This window comes from Mytilus californianus, unplaced genomic scaffold (assembly GCF_021869535.1).
Source record: "Mytilus californianus isolate M0D057914Y unplaced genomic scaffold, xbMytCali1.0.p SCAF_2, whole genome shotgun sequence".
NCBI classification, from domain to species: Eukaryota; Metazoa; Mollusca; class Bivalvia; order Mytilida; family Mytilidae; genus Mytilus; species Mytilus californianus.
Window position 1 is genome coordinate 59,258,551 of NW_026262668.1, and position 19,531 is coordinate 59,278,081.

General features: G+C 31.9%; 1 long non-coding RNA gene across 1 annotated transcript; it reads left to right on the forward strand.

The window, feature by feature from the left end:
- Window positions 1-1,971: 1,971 nt before the first annotated feature.
- Window positions 1,972-9,394, forward strand: LOC127728797 (uncharacterized). Its single transcript, XR_007994377.1, has 3 exons — window positions 1,972-2,052; window positions 7,481-7,745; window positions 9,214-9,394. It is a non-coding gene; the product is annotated as an uncharacterized LOC127728797 (long non-coding RNA).
- Window positions 9,395-19,531: the final 10,137 nt, after the last annotated feature.

Here is a 19,531-nt window from a genome sequence, read left to right on the forward strand (position 1 = left end):
AAATATTTAATTGAAATATTTTGTTCTCTAACTTTCATAATTAAAAGAGGAATGGCTACAATGGAAAATATTCGTTTTTACCCGCTTGGATCCGTGACAGAAATTCAGCCAAGATTTGCATTTGAAAACAAATTGTGGATAATGTTGTTTAATTTTAGTAGAAACGATACTATATTTTATATGATGGAATTACGACTGGCTAAAAAAGCTGTTTGTTGATAATGAGATATTTGGTGTTCATTGTATTACTACGATCTCAATTTTAAAAAATCCAGTATCAACCGTTTTAGTGACTTTTCATCTTCATTCAATATCGCGTTTCGTCCTTTAGAATTATTTCAATGGGTGATTACTTTTTAAGAAAGTACCCGTGGAAATATCCAAAGGTTTAAACGTGCGGATGAATGAAGATGAGCAATAGAAATTAACTCTCTTTTCCTGAAAAATAATGGAGAGTCTGAACAAAAGATTTACATCACAAGTGTATTTTAAGTTATAGAGAAATTCCAAATAACTTTCCATTCCTGTGAAAAAATGGAGCGGATGCCCGTAATACCGACGCCCATTACTTCCTAGGAATAAACAGTTATTTTGACTTTCGCTAACTAAACTTACACCTTAAATATTAAGAACAAATCTTCAGATTATAACATTTTAATGAATTTTATTTCATTTTGTAATGGTTTCCTTTTCAATTCCCCCGTATTGTACCCAATTATCCGCATGCAAAATTTAAGATCAAGATGACCATCTACTCACTTAACGAAGTATTTATAAAAAGATCTTGAATATAAAGTTCAACCAGATTTTAGTTTTAAGTCATTGGACACGCACGTCTTTCTTGTAGTGGGATTGAAATGATATTTATTTGTGTCTTTAAGGTTCCGCTTAAGTCAAATTTTTCTTCATATGAGGCATTATATTAAATGTGTTATTTCTAAGCTTGTTCTTACACTTGTGTCTTAATATTAAGTCCATACATTAACACCAATATGAAGTTACTTGTAATGAAAGGATTTTGGAAAATTTCAAAAAACAAAATACCTAATTCTGATTTTAAAAGATGAAAATTGGACTTTCCAAGACACATTTTTCCAATAAATCCAGTTCTCATGAATAGCACTTTTCCTTGTCCAGGATCGTACAATGTGTGGGTAAGTTTGTATGAAGTACAAGCTAGCATTTAAAATGCATGTTAATTATCTGTTAAACAGTTCTACTAAATTGTTTGACTGCTGTACAAAAAATAAAGGGCGCCATTTTTAAATTTCAATGTGGCGTTGAATTTCCAGAATGCATTAGAAATCCCTAGTTTTGATCCCTCTTTATTATGATTTTTCTTAAATTTAATATTGTATTGCGTGTCCATAACATTTATTTGTTAAATGCATTTACCTTTTTTTACTGTAAAATCAACATTTATTTACAGTTGTCCATACCTTTGGAAACCGAAAGTAGAAGTTAAAATTAATCCGCTGTTTCGAATTAGAGAAAACTCTATAAATAAAAGCAACAGTAGTATACCGCTGTTCGAAAACTCATAAATCGATAGAGATAAAAGCAAATCCGGGTTACAAACTAAAACTGAGGGAAATGCATCAAATATAAGAGGAGAACAACGACACAACAAAAACACAACATTAAAATGTAACACACACAGAAACGAACTATAATATAACAATGGCCATTTTCCTGAATTGGTACAGGACATTTTAAGAAAAAAATGGTGGGTTGAACCTGGTTTTGTGGCATGCCAAACCTCCCGCTATTATGGCAACGTCAAACACAACACCAAAACGACAATATAATATTCAATAATATTGAAATTTTTAATAATACAACACTGGTTTTGATACGAAGAAGTTTATTTTAATATCAAATGCGTAGTTATTAAACGATTTACATAATATTTAACGCTTAACTCTAATACGAAAGCATTATTTATTTCAGATAACTTATATCCGGTTCGGAGAAAAATGGTTGATCAGAGATCACGAAGACGTAAACAAACAGTTTTAATACTTTTTATGGACAATCGGTGAATATTTATAGGTAAGATTATGTGTCATGTCACTTATATATATAAACCCCAAACAAATAACATAATTAATGATCGATCGGAGGCTGTTTGTAAGTACAAGGGATAAAAATAAACTAAGTTTGTGGAATGATTTTCTCTGCACACATGCATTTCCGGTAGGTAATATTTCAATAATTACAAATTTATTTTAAAAAAAATAATGATTTTGAGGCACATATATATAGGTAAGAATGGTATACTTTGACAGGTAAGTAAAAATTATAATTTTCATTAGAGGAACATATAAAACAAAAATCTAAGGAAGGCAAAAGGAAACACTGAAAGGGAAACAGATTGAATTGCAACAATATATATATGAAGTAAAATGGGGAGCAAATACAAGAAAGGTCGCATTTTTGGTAGAGGTTTAGGGAGACACAGAACATTTAAAAGAGTAAAACATTTGGGTAGACCAGTTTATGAAATAAAAAGGCAGAGAAAACAAAGAAAACACATTTTGAAGTTGAAAATACGCAAAATAAACAAACATTTCAATAACAAACCACTGTATGGAAACAAAGAAGTTTATACAACATTCCCAACTGGTTGTGACTTGAAGCTAAAGATTCGAAAAGTAAAAAACAACTTGCCAATTGCAAAGGGTTATCGGGTTGTGAATTTAGACTGTCTACAAGCACACATATCTGATATAACTTTGCATGTATGTTTATGTGCCGGTGCAATAAACATGGCTAAGGAAGGGAAGGCACCAATTAAGTTAGAGACAGAAGTGCGTTCGCTGGGTTTGGCTACTGTTATGTTGGCTCAGTGCATGGGATGTTTATAGAAATTTAAGCTTGAAAGCAGTCCAAAGGACCCAGGATCTAAAAGATATGACATGAATGTACGTGCAGTTTGGGGCAGTATGGTGTACGGCAATGGCCCATCTCACCTTAATGAGTTTTTAGCAACTCTAAATTCCCCAGGGTTATCGCAGCCGTCTTTTAGCGCAATTGAAACAGAGATAGGCAATTGGTGGCACAGCGTTCTAGATAAAGAGATGATGATTGCAGGCCAAGAAGAGAGGCGTCTAGCTATTAAAAGAAATGATTTCCATGAAGAAATTCCGGCAATTACAGTTATAGCAGATGGTGGGTGGTCTAAAAGAACACATTAACATTCGTACAATGCAGCTGGTGGTGAAGCTATAATTATTGGCAAAGAAACAAAAAAATTATTACATTATAAAAATATTGGAAGGGTTTCGTGAGGCCGAAAACAGACACGGACTTAGATATATGAGACTGGTAGGGGATGGGGATTCCTCTGTTTTTGCTAGAATCAGAGAGGAAGTACCAGGTTGGGGACGGTCTGTTTCAAAAGAGGAGTGTGCAAATCACCTTTGTAAATGTTTTAGATCAAACCTAGAAAAATTGGTAACAGATAATCCACTCAATAAAGGAAAACATCACTTGACAAAAAATACTCGAGTTCGACTTGTAGGTGCACTCAGATGTGCGATACGTGTCCGCTCCAGAGATCTAAAGGACAAAAAAAATGATAAATATAATGCCATAAGAAAACTAACACATGACATAAAGAATTCTGTTCGCCATGTTTTTGGCAACCATAGCCAATGTTCTGATTTTTGTCGGGCAAAAAATCAGCAGCTCCAAACTACAAATGAGGATAATACATCTCTACAAATATCTACCAACACATCTGAATCAGGTATTGAAGAACAGTTAATTGACCAACAGATAAATTACTGGAGTGAGGGGGCATCTATTTCAGCGCAGGAACAGGCTCGCTTTGGTACCACGATAGCATACAGTAATGTGGAGCAGCACATCATAAAAGACGTAACAAACCTTTTATGCAGGATTGCTGAAAAATCCGATCGACTTATAAACAACTCCACAACCAATCTCGCAGAAGGCTGAATGCATATCCGAACCAAGTTTGATGGGGGCAAGGTACACAACCTCTGCAATCGTAGATCTTGGCATGCTTGTTGCTATGGTGGGGCTCTACGAATGAATTTAGGACCACAGTGTTCTTGTAAGGTTTGGGAGTCAAGTACTGGTACTGAGCCAGGACATCTTTTCCGGAAATTGTATGCTCGTCATGAACAGACATTGGCCAATTCGATCAGGCACAAGTCTAAACCTAATATTCAACAGGTTCGATGGAAGAAAAAGATGTCCTGTCTCAAAACAAGCACCTTCAAGAAAGCTCGCAAAGCTTATGGTTCAGAAGCCATAGATGTTACTGATGACGTTTCTTCTGATAATCTCGAAAAAACTGAAACAAGACTATTTAAACCTTCATATTCACCTTTCGGAACAACAACGCTTAAACATAACAAATTTTACAATTTTACAATCACAATCTGGTCTTTGGCATTCTGAGAGAAAAAAAAAGAATTAAAGCATCTAATTTTGGATCTATTGTTAAACGAAACCCGTCACTTCTAGCAGCTAAATTTATCCGTAATATTCTATACTCTACATTAACTGGAAATCGTCACACCAGAAAAGGTATTCTTGAAGAAGATACAACTATTGAAGAATATAAATTGAAAAAAGCTGAGGAATCCGAAAATGTTTGTGTTGAGCTCAGTGGACTTCTTATACATTCAACTCAAACCTTCTTGGCTGGAAGTTCAGATGGTTTGGTTTCAACATCTAAAGGAAAATCTGGTTTAATTGAAATTAAAAATTTGTTACATTCCAAACCTATAAATCTTTGGCAAGCTTCGGAAAACAAAAACTTTTGTCTCAAAAATCTGAATGAAAAACTGGAACTTAAAGAAAATCACATATATTTTTATCAATGCCATGGTCTTATCAACATTTGTAACAGAGAATGGATCGATTTTGTAGTTAGAACTTTAAATCCTCATCAACTTTTTATTCAGCGAATTTATCGTAATATTGATTTGTGGGAAAACACCATGTTGCCAAAACTGGAAGCATTCTACAACAAATTGCTACTTCCAGAGTTAGCAAGTCCTCGAGAAGGAAAAAGCCCAGGTATTCGAGAACCTGGAATATGGGTAAGTTGTTATGAATACAATATTGTCTGGAATGAGGTTAAGAGAATACAGATGAATGGAACAAAACTAGACAAAAATCAGGCCAAAAGAAAAAATTGGATGATAATGTACAGTAAGAATAGAGAAAAATCACCTAAATTATTGTATATGAAAATGCATGATATCCCCATTCAGACCCCCTGACATGAAGCATGGTAACCATAAGTAAAATACGTTTGATATACATGTACAACAGTAAGTATAGACACAGTGCATTAAAGCTATTTTTTTTTCAATCAGATGCCTTCCATCGCCTTATATGAGTGTAAGTTGAAAATATGTATGATTTTCATGTTGATTTTCAATTGAAATTCATACTGGTATCATTAAACAATTATGTTCATGCTATTACATGAACGTGTACAAATGTATGTTAAATAAAAATTTAATTTATATTTATATGACAGACATCAAACAATGCTATATAGACTAAGAGATAATGTGTTTACTGGCATATTAAGCATTAAATATTTGATTTGTTGGTGTTTAAACTGATCATGAAAGATAAATTGTCTTGTATCATATATGAATACATGTATTTAAAAGAACTACTTGGTATACATGGTATATGTCAATATCAGTATGGCAAATAAAAATTATTTGTATTGAATCCTTCTACAAATTAAATGGTAATTGCTTGTGAATATTGCATAAGAGCTTATACAAAGATATATGTATATATTACAGGTATATATATATATATTTTATCTTTGTAATAATATATATATATATATATCATAGGCGGTGTTGTTGTACAAGTGAGAAATAAACAGCACATGATCCAGTGCCCCTCTTGGAGGAAATTAAGAATCAGATGTACTCTAACTAAAGCTTCAACACTTTTTGCAGTGCTTTTCAATATCGTCTTCAAATATGTTATATATTTTTTTGGCAAATTTTAATGAAAACTGACACCGTTTTAATACTAAATATTTCATTTACAGTATACTGCATCATTACAATCAAAGCGACCTAGAAGAAAAGAGAAGTAAAAGCTCTACAGAATAAGTTAATGCAAGATCTAAGAAACGAGTATCTGAATCACCCAGCTCATCTGACTCTGATATAGTTGACACTGAACTTCAAAGACTTGCTCCAATTCGCAATAGGTAACTTTATCATTATGTTTGAATATAATATATTTGATATAAACATTAAAAAGCATGATTTATTATATGCCATAAAAGATGTATATAAGTTGTTGACAAAACACATTATTTGCTAAAAAAAAATCTTTATAACTGTAGATAAACTTTTGGTAAAACATTTCAATGAAAATGTATAGAACATTACCATTTATATAAAAAAGCTAAATAGTAAGGTCATATAACCATGGAAACAATGAAGAATGATTAAAATGAGAATTGAAGCTTGCATTCATGAAACAGCAATTCAACAGCTCAACATAACCACCAGCATAAACAACTTTAGGTCATTTTTTTTTAAATCAATGATATTATTTGAAGTCAATAAAATTGAGAATGGAAATGGGGAATGTGTCAAGAGAGACAACAACCCGACCATAGAACAGACAACAGCAGAAGGTATCCAACAGGTCTTCAATGCAGCGAGAAATTCCCGCACCCGGAGGCGTCCTTCAGCTGGCCCCTAAACAAATATATATACTAGTTCAGTGATAATGAACGCCATACTAAACTCTAAATTGTACAAAAGAAACTAAAATTAAAAATGATAAAAGACTTACAAAGGTCAAAGGCTCCTGACTTGGGACAGGCGCAAAAATGCGGCGGGGTTAAACATGTTTATGGGATCTCAACCCTCCCCCTATACATCTAGCCAATGTAGAAAAGTAAACGTATAACAATACGCACATTAAAATTCAGTTCAAGAGAAGTCCGAGTCTGATGTCAGAAGATGTAACCAAAGAAAATAAACAAAATGACAATAATACATAAATAACAACAGACTACTAGCAGTTAACTGACATGCCAGCTCCAGACTTCAATTAAACTGATTGAAAGATTATGTCTTCATCATATGAATATCAGGCACAATCCTTCCCGTTAGGTGTTTAGTATCATACCATCATAACATATATGAGAAGAACATAACCCGTGTCATGCCAACAACTGGTTTTTAAATAAATGTGTTTAATTCCGATGCAAAGACCCTATAAGTGATTAAATATTAACGCCAAAATATGCAATCTTTATTGACCTGACAACAGTATCGTAACTATATCCCTTCTTAATAAAAATAGTAAGACCTATTAAATTTATGAATTGTCTAGTTATAACATGTTTTGACATAAAAAATCACTTTATTCGTTTATTATCATACATTGCTCTTTCTTATTGTACAAATTAAATAATACAGTTTGTGCTTCCTTACTTTTCTTTCAGGAGAACAAGGCTGAGACCAACCAAATTTTTGGGTAGAAGTATCAAACAGGAATGGATAATCGATGAACAATTAGGTAAAAAAGAGTGGTACAAAGGAACTATTCTTTCTGTATTGTCTGGGACTGATGGCAATTTGAATTCTGTTTATGAGATCAAATATGAAGGAGAGGATGAGGCTTATGAAATAAACCATTTAATTCAAGATTACCAGTCTGGATCTGTTGAGTTTTGTGATGTATAGCTTAACTTCAGTTTAGATAAACAGGTACATTACCTAGAAATTATTAATTATACAGTTTGTCATGTTTATGGGATAAACCTTAATGTTACAGCAAACCAACAATAAAATAAAACAATGAATAAAAATAACTAGGCATCAAATCAAGGATTGATTTATTCATAAAGCAATATTCAATGAATGACAGAACAAATGAGTAGTGAATCAAATTATTATACATGTACATGTGTATATTATTGTAATTGAGCACAAGTTGTAGTTTTTTAAATCTTTTACAACAAAAATGAATCAGATTAGTGTGCTTGATAGATATAAGAAAATGTGGTATGAGTGCCAATGAGACAACTCTCCATCCCAAAAAACAATTTATAAAAGTAAACCAATTATAGGTTGAAAGTATATGGCCTTCAACAGGAAGCATTGGCTCACACTGAACAGCAAGCTATAAAGGGCCCCAAAATTTTTAGTGTTAAAACATTTAAGAATATGTGTAATTTGTCATTTAAAAAACTGTGTGACTTTGTACCTCTAATATAAGACCAGTACAAATACGATTCTATTTATGAAATGTATTTTTTCAATTAATGTAACATATAAACATTGTGTATATACACTTATATATGTCTTCATGAAATTAAAACAACCAAATAATTAAGGTGTCTTCAGTTTAATAATAACACATATAAAGGATAAAATAATCTTTACTTATTGAAAAATTTAAAGTTGTCTTTGACCATATTTTCAGTAAATTTGAACATATACATGCATGTGTACATGCTTCATTGGTCAAACTCAACAGACAGTGATTTACTATAATGAATGGGCAGACTGAGCTGATTTTGAGTCAAAATGTAGACTTACTGTTAATAGATGAACAAACATGTTATACTAAGCTTTACAATAAGTTACAATGTGAAAGATTGCTAAAAATGTTATACAAGATAATAAAAATTTTCTTACCTCCAGTTTTATGTGATTAACATGATTATCAATAACTTACTAATTACAAAAGAAATTTGAACACAAAATTATAATGTTGTTAGCCATAGTAGTTCAAGAAAATGTAAAGTTTTTAGCTTCAAATAAATAACTTTGTTTTGTAAACATATACATAATAAAGTTGGAGTGTATAACATGTATAATGTTCACTTTTACAGTCCCCTTTTTCATTTTTGTGCAAAATACAGTATTTTCCCAGTAAATTTAAATGAATTTATTATTAAATGTCTCTACACACATTAATTTATGCTGTAAATATGCCATAAATGAGCATACCATTGATTTATACTAAATGGTCGATTAATGTTATTTTCATCGAAGATGGGCTTCCATACTTTTGTAGGAAAGTAGTTCCATATTAAATATGTCCTCTAATTTTCTTTAACCTAGCAAACTTAATTCTCTTAATACATACTGTGGGGTGTATTTTAACATCAATAAACAGTAGCTTGTACGTCATAAGCTTTTCCTCTACCTTTTTAAATATTTTTTTCAGGATTTTGGGAACTTGAAAAAACAGTAGAATTTTTTGAAGCATAGACTACTAATTTGAAGAATATTGGACCTGTGAACATTTCATGTTGTTTGTAAATGATATTTTATGACAGTACTCATCACAAGGAAGATTTTGATGTATAATATGGTATGCTATATAAACTGAATATGTATTTATTGAACTTTGAAGTTGATCTTAAATTTGACTTTAGCGGAACCTTAAGTGGTATTTCGGGAGAATAAACAAAATTAGTATTTATGCATATATGTAAATGGATTATGTGTGTTTTCTCGTTTGATAAATATTGGATGTACAAATGTAGTCTGAGAAAAATGAAATGGTACAACTAGAATAAATTTCCAGGTATGTAACAATCAAGTCTAGGTTATTTAACTAATAAGGGTGTTCTCGATTATAAGCCATATCGAAAACAAAATGTTATTCTATATTTCAAACCATTCTATCAGATGAAATAAAATTAAACAAGAAAATAGTTTTTCATGCATAACCAACATTTTTTCTTTCTCTTTGCTTATTACAACGAACAAAAATGTTATGCGTTGTTTAGATGAGTCTTAACATGCTTCAATAGCAATTCAAGCAAACTGAGAGTATTTTTCGTTCTTCCCTATTATCAGAGAGGGAGCAAAAAAGTTTAAGAAGTATAAACCCGCATGATAAAAACATTTCTGAGTTCCGTTTTGTATTTTTTTTAACTCAAGTGGACAACTTCTTTTTAATTTCGTTTCAACATTTCAACATTTCAAGATTAACACCGTCATTTGCACTGTAGATATACAACAGTGAATGAATTCGATTATTTTACGCGTTTCTGTTGAAAATTGAATAAAAACCCCGCTCAATACTTAAGATAAGCCTTATTCAAATGTTATCTATACCCCCCCCCCCCCCCCCTCAAGTTTTATTCATTAGTACTATATTCAAGTTATAACAACGAACTATCAAATACTATTCCGAATACGCCATTTTGACCATTTCAGTTTCTTGAACTATTTATTCTATTAAACCACAATATTATTGTAGAAACTCTCCGAGTAATTTTTCTGTTTTTAATTTATATAGTAAAATGTACAAAAATCAAAATACAACATTTTAAATTTCAAGGAAATGATATCTTAAACGGTAAAATTAAGAGCAAATCTTTAATTGAAATATTTTGTTCTCTAATTTTCATAATTGAATAATGTTAATGTGTTCAATATTATAAAAGAATTCAACTTAGTTAACACATTTGATATTTTGTAGATGCACAAAAGAGGAATGGCTACAATAGAAAAAAATATTCGTTTTTACCCGCTTGGATCCGTGACAGAAATTCAGCCAAGATTTGCATTTGAAAACAAATTGTGGATAATGTTGTTTAATTTTAGTAGAAACGATACTATATTTTATATGATGGAATTACGACTGGCAAAAAAAGCTGTTTGTTGATAATGAGATATTTGGTGTTCATTGTATTACTACGATCTCAATTTTAAAAAATCCAGTATCAACCGTTTTAGTGACTTTTCATCTTCATTCAATATCGCGTTTCGTCCTTTAGAATTATTTCAATGGGTGAATACTTTTTAAGAAAGTGCCCGTGGAAACATCCAAAGGGCAAAACGTCCGGATGAATGAAGATGAGCAATAGAAAATAACTCTCCATTCCTGAAAAATAATGAAGATTTTGAACAAAAGATTTACGTCACAAGTGTATTTTAAATAAGAGATAAGCCCGTCTGATATCAGGAATAACTTAATTGAAATTATCCTAGCATACATATTATTGCTTTCGTCGTTTTTTTATTTAAGGTAACCTACAAAAACTGCCAAATGATTAGAAATTGAATAAAAAGAGTTTATTTGATTAAATAGTCTTTTAGTTGTGTAATGATCATATATTTATTAGATATTGTTTTGTGTTAGTAACAGGGTCATAAAGTGTTACCTATGCCCGTTTTATTGTTTTTTTTTTTTTGTCATTCAAAAAAATATGTATACCTTAATGTCATAAATTACGGTAAGCAACCAACCATCAATCATACCTTGTTTCCTGCTGAGGGATCTATCATATACATGTCTGTCGGCGTGCTTCAAGGTAATCTTTATTTGTATTGTTTCTGTATTTTGCAATGTCCAAGTTGGTCATATTAATAGGATTATATTTTGTTACATTTAATGTGCAATAGGTGTTCTTAAAAGCAACGTTATTTTATTTAAAAAATACTTATCCGTGAAATATACTCAATGTTTATCCAAAAGAGAACAGAAAAATAATAAAACCTTAGAATACTCTTAGAGCCGTATAGGAAAGAAGCCGAAGAAATTAACACCTTTAGTATTATAGATAATAGTGACAAACAGATCGATATCAAATAAAAAGATGGACATGTTTGTCAATGGCACGACGTGCGTCTGGAGTACAAAATTTTAAGCCTGGTATCAATAATAAGTTCATTTACAACCACTGGGTCGATACCGTTGCTGGTGGAGGTTTTCTCCCCGAGGGTATCGCCGGCCCATTAGTCTGCACTTCTGTGTTGACATGCGTTATCATTGATATGCTCATACTTATAAATTAACTGTTTACAAAACTATAAATTTAGCTTGTTTCGAACGTCACTGCTGAGACTTTTGTACACGAAACATGCGTCTGACGTACAAAATTTTAAGCCGGATATCTATGATGAGTTTATTCAAATCCCAAGGACATACATGTGAGCAACTACGTATAGGAAATTTTATGGCCCTCAACAATGAGCTAAAACCATACTATATAATCATTAGCTATAGAGAGACACAGGATAACCAAATGTAAAACAATTGAAAAGAGAAAACTTAAAGAGTTATGGGTTTTACTTATTGTTGAAGGCCGTACGTTGATCTATAGTTGCTAACTTCTACGTCATTTGATGTCTGGTAAGGAGTTTTTTCATTGGGAATCATACCACATCTTCTTATTTTTATATAAACAACGAATGATCCGTAGGAAGATTAATATGCTTTCCCCTTCAAAATACTTACACTTTATTGAAAGATGTGTTTGCGGTTTTTTTTTTTAATTTCTTCTTTTCCTTTAGGTTTTCCCGTATTGTGTTTTAGATTTTCTATTTTTGCAAATGTCTTCCACTACAGTTGCTTCAATGATTTTCTATGTAGTTAAATGTGAAAAGAATCCTCGAGATGTTCATACAAGCCATTTTGATCATAGTTGCATGTAACTTTAGATTATATTAAAATGCAAAAAACTGATACCATATCTTCAAATAACAGATCCAGGAAAGTACTTATGACTTATAATCTAAAACATAAATAGTATTCCATCATCGAAAAAAAAACAATAATCCAACAAAAAATATTTATTTCTTTCCTTATTATTAGTTGTTGTGTGAAGAATATATTGACTATATGAATTCTTTTAAAACAATAGTTGTCTTTTCATTATATTGGGTGAAGACAATCAGCAAGATCGTTATCCCTGTAAAAGAATATCAATCTCTGTCATAAAAGTACATCAAAAATATTGTAAATGTAAAGTATTATTATATGTTTTCGTTCCATTCGATTCGTTCCCCGTTTTGCTAGCAGCATCAAACGGCAGTGATAAATCTTTCCAGACAATTGTAATTTTTAATCAAGTTTAGAAAACCATCATTGTAAGGCATGCAGGAAAGTGTTTCTTTTTTATTGCAGATTCTGAAAGATATTTAAATTTAGATCTACAAACATAAACACAGCATAAAATGCACCTGATATTACAAAATATAACGTGAAATGTACTCGGGGACCTTTGTTAACATATATTTTTACCTTCTTATACTCAAGAACTTTATTGTTAAGGTAATTCTTAGAAGCAAACAATGTTTATCAATGAGAGAGAGAGAGAGAGAGAGAGAGAGAGAGAGAGAGAGAGAGAGAGAGAGAGAGATTTCGCCAATATGTTTTGTCTGTCTTTTTTTACTAATGATTTTTGGTTGTCGCCTTGGTATTTTATGCTTCTTTTGTGTACTGAAAAACAGACAAATCGTATCGGTCAACCAATTTGTGAGGGTGACCTCAACCCTATGTATTGTCGAATGCACTGGTATTTTCTCATAACCCTGTTGGTGCAGTCTTTTGTGTCATGAGCACACCTCTTGTAATGCATTCCGTATAATGTGAACATTTATGACCGCAACGTGACGATTCAGATATTTAAACGCCATTCAATTAGGCAGAGGGTATATTGGAAAAGAGAGGCTAAAGATACCAAAGATACCAAAGGGACATCTTAATTCATAATTAGAAAATTAACTGACAACGCTATGGCAAACAACGAAAGACACGAAGACAAACAACAATACAAAACACAACATAGAAAACTGAAAACTGAGCAACATAAACCCCACCAAAAACCAGGGGTTGATCGCAGGTCCCCAGGAATGGTAAGCAGATCCAGTTCCATTACTGTGAGAAATGGAGAGATGGTAAAGTAAAAGATGAAATTATCACGTTTTATAGATTCCAGTGTGAAGTTGTCCGTCAGGGTCAATATCAAGAAGATGTCCAGATAAAAGCACACTTTCAAGTTTCGGTAGTATCTTTGATTTCAAGTTCACTGTAATATATGAGATGCATGCACTGATTAAAATATGGGTAATTGAGTTACAGAACATCATTAATATATCTGAGTGTCAATTTAGAGATGATTGATCTTTTTGTCTGTGAGTAGTTCTTGTATTAATTCTGCTTCATACATTCGAGTACAAAAATTAGGGTTACACAATAAGTACGCATTTGTATATAGAGAATCGAATCTGTTGAAAAACCAATCCATCAAACTCAACAAATATGTTGAGAATTTTTACTATTTTGTCTTTGGCTAATTTGTGGTTGGAATCAGTGTGGTTTTTCACAAAGTAAGATTGTATATGATATCTAAACAAAGAATATGTGCCTCCGATTCATAGTTTCTGTAAAAAGCATCAATTGTGTAATAACAAACTTTAGTCGATGTTTCAATTGAGCATGATAATAGTAATGTATACGTAGAGGGTAGAACATTCAAAAGATGTTTTTGCAAAATTGTGAATAGTGAATACAATTTTTTGGGTAAATCTTTAGAATTTTTTCACACATCGGCTTAACGACTCCAGTTGAATATACATCATTACATTAGTATTAAAGGCCATTCGGTATTGTAGAACCTTAGAATAATAGAAAAAACAAAGGATATGGGGTATCCATACATGCCACAGAGTCAGTACATGCACAGCAAAAAGCACACAAAAAGTAAAGGAACAGCGCTTTTTTTGATGTTCTTCATCTCAAAGTCACAGTGAGGCCTTCAACACGGATAAAAAAAACTCTAACCTCACTGCAAGTTTAGGAGGATCTTTAGGACCGGTTTGAGCGGAATTCTTTGCAAAACAAATCGGATAGAATTTGTCAGATGTAACACCACCAAATCAGGCCCGGTCAAAAAGAACATACTGGAAAGTAGTACATCATGTTTAAAACAAGAAAATTCCGATGCATAGGTGTAAAAATTAAACTAGTCGAACAACCTAGACCAGCCGGCTTAATATCGTTATTTATAAGGCTTTGTCTGATATTTTTGTATACAATATAAAGAAGAGAGATTTGCATCGCCCTTCTTTTTATCTTAATACTAAAGTAGAGAATGATAATTGGTTCTTTTCTATAAAATCTTCTCTTTTATTATATAATATTTGTGAATAAGTGGGATTCCAGGATTTGCTGTGATTCCAATTTTTATGTAAGGCAAAATCAAATGGAAGATTTTAGCATATGAAACAATATTGTTTAAAGCTTTTGTCAGCTGGATAATTCTATGTTGACATGAATTATCATTGATATGGTCATAATTATGAATAAATTTTAAGACTTTTAATATTTTGAAATACTAAAAATTTTCTATTTTTGGCTTTTTGTAAAAACATAAATATCAAAATGCCTTTACATTATCTAAAATGATACATTTTGATCATAATTTGCAGTTGTTTTAAAAATCATGAAGACAAAAGACAGACAGCAGTTAAGTAAACACTCCACAACCAAACATTAAACCAGACTTAATCCATTAAAAACAATGTAACATTTAGTGCTAGCTTTTATTCTATCGAATGTTTATTTAAGTAAAAAATATGTCTTTTGGAATAAAATCAGAATATTACGTTTATATTTAAACGGTCTTTAAAAATAGAAAAAATTATAAATATATTTTTCTAATGTCGCATGGTTTACCTAGTGCTATGACATGAAATAATAAATAAAACTTTTTTGTCGTTTAACTTTTATATTTTATCTGTTTCTTTCTTCATACTAGTTTTTCAAATCTAGGTCAAGTATGGTATTGACATTTTCAATAATTGACTTTTTAAATGCGTTTAATCTGACAAAAAAAATACTCTAAAATATGCAACTGCGATCAACATTAGCAAAATAAAATATGTCAATAAAGCCTTTTCTTGATTAATCGTATTAGAAGCTTTCCGAATAGATATTGTTCCGAGTCTGAATTTGTAAACACTATATGATTGATGGTACTCAATCCTTAGTCGCTTATCAATAAACCGGAAACCGAACGATTCAATCAAAGTCTTTTCAATTGATAACCTATGGTGTATGCAGCATCGTCCTATTAAATAATTAGAGCACTATATGGTAATAAAGTATTTCATAAGTTCTCATTATATAGACAACAAACAAAGTCGTACATCCAAACAATTTTACAAAGACAGCATAATGCAAGATGCAATTCATTGACATTGGCATTGTGCAAATACTAATAGGTTTTCAAAATAACATGAAGTAATCTAATTATTGAAATATCCATTGAGAACATTGTAACTAATGACATTTTTCCTACTAATCCAATGTAAATATATTCGAACCGAAATTTATGATCTAGATAGGTCATTCAGTAACTGTTAGTTGAGTATAATATAGAAGTGGACCAATCAACAAACAAAAACCGAGGGAAATTATGCAAATTTAAGTACATAAAAAAATGTACTACTTTTGAATATGACAACTGTTCAAATGAAAAATGTGATGTGAAAACAAAGACTTCGAAGATACAAAATAATGAATATTCTATTAAAACACAGGCAGATTAAATATGATAAAAAAGTAATTGGACAAAACAAAAAACAAAAACAAAAAGTGCATGCGTACTACGATTAAATAAACCTTACAAATTGCGATATCCAATGTATATGCTAGACTAGACATGCACCGCGTGGTGCTATTTTGAAGAAAAAATAAGACAAACACAATTTTAGTTCCCGTGGTATTTAAGAAAAATTCCCAGACAAACTAATAATTTTATGGGAACCAACTGTCCTCCGCTCCTTGCCGACTTGTTCCTTTATTAATATGAGGCAGACTTCATACAGGAGCTTCTAAGGAAGAATGAAAAGAAGCTAGAATTATCTTTTAACGATCCGCTATATAGATGATGTTCTCTCACTAAATAATTCGAAGTTTGGTGACTATGTTGAACACATCTATCCCATTAAACTTGTAATGAAATATAGGATACAATAGATACAGTTAAGTCTACCTTATATCTTGACCAACATATAGAAATTGACAACGAAGGTCGGTTGAGAACAAACCTATACGACAAAAGAGAGGATTTGACCTTCCCAATTGCAAACTTTCCATTTCTATGTAGCAACATTCCAGCAGCACTTGCATATGGAGTATCTCCCAGTTGATACGATTTTCCAGAGTTTGCATTTCTTATCATGATTTCCTTGATAGAGCTATTAAAGCAAGAGTTCCAAGTGATGAAGTTGAAATCTTCACTTCGCAAATTTTACGGACGCCATCACGAGTTGGTTGACCGTTTTGGAATATCTGTTTCGCAGATGACGACGGAAATGTCCCAATTATCGTAACCTCAATCCCGTCCTCTTTTTCTCGAATGTGACCTACCGACTTATCAGCGGATTTTTACTTACATGAGCAACACGACGGGTGCCACATGTGGAGCAGGATCTGCTAACCCTTCCGTAAGACACGAGATCACCTTGAAGGATTTCGTGTTGCTCAGTCTTTAGTTTTCTTTGTTGTGTTTTGTGTACTGTTTGTCTTTTCGTCGTTTTTCGTTTTTTTGCCGTGGCATTGTTAGTTTGTTTTCGACTTATGAGTTTGAATATCTCTTTGGTATCTTTCGCCTCTCTTTTGTATATCCCTGTTGTATATTCCGCCTCTCGTTTAGTATATTTAAACATTGTATAAACTGAACATTTGCGTTTCTGACGAAAGTAAATCAAGAAAAATGCTTCGGACGCACGAAATATATAAATTGTTATTTTTAAGATGCCGCTGCTGGTGGACTGGAAGTCCATATGCTATCATCATTCCAGTAGTCAGTGATTCGGTACTGACATGATTTATAACTGATTTTTGTTTATTGGATTCTGTGGATAAATTAAGAAATTTCTAAAAAAATATTAAGGTTTTGCAAAGTTAACCTAATTATAAATATTGTAACAAAGGGATATTTCGTGCAATATCGATTCAATGTCACGTCACTTAAGACTCGTTTAGGGACGGAATAATAATTTTCATTTTTGTGTAAACATTAAAATTTTTATAACTACAATTTTTAATCCTTTTTATCTGCAATATAAAACAATATTAGGTCAATGTCAGAGAAATATATTTAGTATTCGGCAATAAACTGAAGAAGTAAGGATTCGGTAAACTTCGTCCTTCCCCAGGGTAATTAATCAATTTCTAATCATTATACAAAAAAAGTTGATATTTGTCTGACATTGACCTTGTATTGTGTATAGTTACATGTATATATATATCCAACGCAATCATAGGTTTGAACGTTGTTTTCAATTTAGACTTATTTATACATATATATAGTAGGGTTTAAGAACATCAGTTGTTCGACCTGTTAGTCAAATGCGATTTGTTAAAATATACTTTTCACTTTTTTGGTCTTTTGTAAAATGTTGTTTGTGCTGTATTTAGACCCCTCTACCAAGAAATTTGTTTTACATGCACACGTATAAAAATTGCGGTTTTTATTCAACGCAATCATAGGTTTGAACGTTGTTTTCAATTTAGACTTGGGGGGCCTCGGTGGCCGAGTGGTCTAAGTAGTTACTACTGTAACCACTAGCCAGTCAACACTGAGGTTGTGAGTTCGAACCCCGCTCGTGCGGGTGCACTCGACTCCAATCTTAATTGACTAGGATTGTCAGTTTTCCTATCGAAGGTCGGTGGTTTTCTCCGGGCACTCCGGCTTCCTCCACCAATAAAAACTGGCCGCCACGAAATAGCCCAAAAGCGGTGCTTAAAAGTGGCGTTAAAACACCAAAAATCAAATCAAATCAATTTAGACTTGTATATATATATATATATACATACCTGGCTTTTAAATATTCAGGTTTGAACGTTCCTGGTGAAGATAATTCCATAAATGCGCTTCGGATGCACGAAATTTATCAAGTTTTATTTTCATATTCATTTGCAATCAAAATGTGTCACTTTTTTCATGCAAGAATCGAAGCCCTAACTTCTGGTCAGATTTTACTATCGGTAGACTGACAGCAGCGGCCACGACCTAGAAGTATGAACGTAATCATGTGGTACCTATCGATTTCAATGTGTTCGACACGTGTTTCTGAAATAACTATAATCAGTTTATTTTAGTTTTTGAAACCACGAAAATATAGGAACTTGGTGTTGATTTTGTACTTCTAAACAAAACAAAACAGACTTAGTACAAGGCTACTTTTTATATCAAATATAATTATTTTCGCCATGAGAAAGAACATATACCTCTATTCTAAACATTCTTTACATCAATCAATAAGTTCATATATTTAAATACACATAAATATCTCATTTAAATTTTATGTAAGATTTTTGCATTGCAATAACCCATAAAATAATATCAAGGTCGTATTTGATAATTGCATATCTTGAGTAGTAAGCGTACTTCTCATCTTATTTTCATTAGATTGTAATCAAGTTCATTTTTTCTATGGTGTTTTTTTAAAGTTATTTACCAGGAACCTAAAACATTTATTTGTATGACTTTTAAATTTAAAACTGTAATGACTTATTGACCTATAATGGTTTACTTTTACAAATTGTGACTTGGATGGAGAGTTGTCTCATTAGCACTCATACCACATCTTCTTATATCTAATTATTTACAATTTGAATAATAATGTAAATTTTCTATCCATTGTATAGATTAATGCATTCCATAGCCAGGCTTATTATAATTTATTCCACCAGACGAACGTTTTTCGACTACACAACACTCATCAGTGGCGCA